Here is a 2,297-nt window from a genome sequence, read left to right as displayed (position 1 = left end):
TGTGTGTGTGTGTGTGTGTGTGTGTGTGTGTGTGTGTGTCAAGAGACAGATGAAACTGATGGCTGATTGTTGTCTTTTTTGTTTCCTGCTGCCTGCAGCTACAAGGTGCTTTAAATAGGACGATCCTTTTCAGAAACAAATGTGGTGTACTATTTATCATAACTCCAGTTTTACTTGGCCTATCGACACAATATAAAAATATGWATAGTTTGAGGTCTCTACTTCTGAAAACATTTGTAATAACAGTTTCAATAGGCTGTGTCTTTATGGCTACAGTGATTTAAAACAGTCATGTGAATCAACCTTGTGACATACTATACCGCTGTCATGCATAAGGCTTCCCCTTATACATAAACACATGGGCAAAATTTGCAGGGGAGTTAGKGGGGTTATGACATCTTATCTCTTAGTYATGAGATTAGGAGCTCATTATTATGAATAATCAGATATTATGCTGGGCAAGTATTTATGGATAAAATTGTATTTCCTTAATGTTAAGATAGTTTTTCTGATACAAACCATGGCTAAAGTATATAGTGAGACACATTCATGCAAAGAAGAAAAAATATTAGTTGTCTCTTGTCTGACTCTCACCTTGTTATGACTCCTTTCTTTTTGTCACCACAGATGGTACTGGTATTTGGTGGCTGTAACAATGTGGTTAGGGGAGTCGTCCTGTAACCAGTGGGTTGCTGGTTTGACCCTCCATCTGCCTTAGTTGTTGTGTCCATGCAAGACACTTACCTGCTGGTTTCTGGTAGCCCTGTCTGTGGTTACACTGTATTTTACCACCACAAGTATGTATGAATGACGCATGAAGAATTTTTAAGCATCTTTGAGTGTCGATAAAAGATTATTATTATTATTATTATTATTATTATTATTGCTGACTCAACAAATTTTGGGTCTGGGCTCATTATCTAAAACATGTAAGTGTGACCAAAAAAATACAGAAATAGAAGACATCAGTAGGGTACTTTTTCACAGACTTACTGACATTCAACGTATTAGAAACACASAACAGTGTTCCTTGGACTAGCCTCATAAATAACCTAAAATTATCATTATTTAGATGACAGATGAAAGATACATTAAAATGCACAAGGTAAAACACACAGCTTAGGAGACACAGCTTCTTAACCTTGTTGTTTTACGCTTTGGTAACGTCTGCATGAAGGGAGGATGCCGAGTGATGAGTTATGATGATTCGTGAATTATTTCTCCTTTTTTTTGGCAAGAGAGGGTGTGACGGTGTCTCATTGTTTTGTGGTGGTGACAGAACAGTGAGTAGACAATAGAMGGGAAATTACGAAAACCTTTAAAAAATGCAAATGTCATTCAAGAGTACAAAAAAACTGAAATTCTATGCAGATGTGGTGTCATTGACCTAAAGGTTACTGCTATGTGTGTGCTTTGTTTTACATTAGGAAAGCTTTTGTCTTTCATCAATTTGAACAAGAAATGCTTAAATRTATTGAAGTTTAACAAGCAGAAAACACAATCTACAATTGTAGCAGTTTATTTTACATTGCACATGGGGCTGAATAACTGGTTTATCTGTAGCGTGTGTTACTATAAAAAAATAGTGAGGCACATCTAAATTTAAACTGCAAACAAACTTTGGCAGATCAAAAWTTTTTTCACTGGGATCACATGTTGGCAAAAATGAAATCAATAATGTGATTTCTTTTTCTGTCTTGTTCCTCTGTGTTTAAAGCTGCTCTTTGTTTTAACATTGATCCTGTGGCTTGGAAATCCCTCAACAATTCTGCTGCAGGTTTTGGCTACCAGGTGGTGCAGCGAGAAGCAGAGTGAGTCAGATTATCTTATTGTGTTGAAAATTAATTAACAACTGCAATAATTCTGCATCTTCTGTTTATTTTTTTCTTTCAACTTGTATTTGATTAATGTACGTTTCAGCAAGATCAGAAATATATTTCAATAGGAAAAAAAGTAATGGGCCTTTACTCAGCAGTGGCCACTGTAACATATTTGTTCTGTTTTGTTTCCTCAGTTTGCTCATCAGTGCTCCACTTCAACAGTATTCAACCAATGAAAGAGGGCAAATCTTTCAGTGCACCACTGAGAAATGCCAAAATCTGCCTCTTCCACGTAGGAATTATCATACTAATTTTCTTTAAAAATAACTAACAATGTGATATACTTTGACAACAAAGTGTCTTTTGTTTAAACGGCTCTTCTAAAAAGACCTTTAGTGGGTCAATCAGTTTTGATGCATGCCCAGAACACAGGCAGGAATCAGGAGATCTCAAATACATTTATTAAAAGAAACATGC

This window comes from Austrofundulus limnaeus, unplaced genomic scaffold (assembly GCF_001266775.1).
Source record: "Austrofundulus limnaeus strain Quisiro unplaced genomic scaffold, Austrofundulus_limnaeus-1.0 Scaffold108, whole genome shotgun sequence".
NCBI lineage: Eukaryota > Metazoa > Chordata > Actinopteri > Cyprinodontiformes > Rivulidae > Austrofundulus > Austrofundulus limnaeus.
This window is presented reverse-complemented; position numbering follows the sequence as displayed.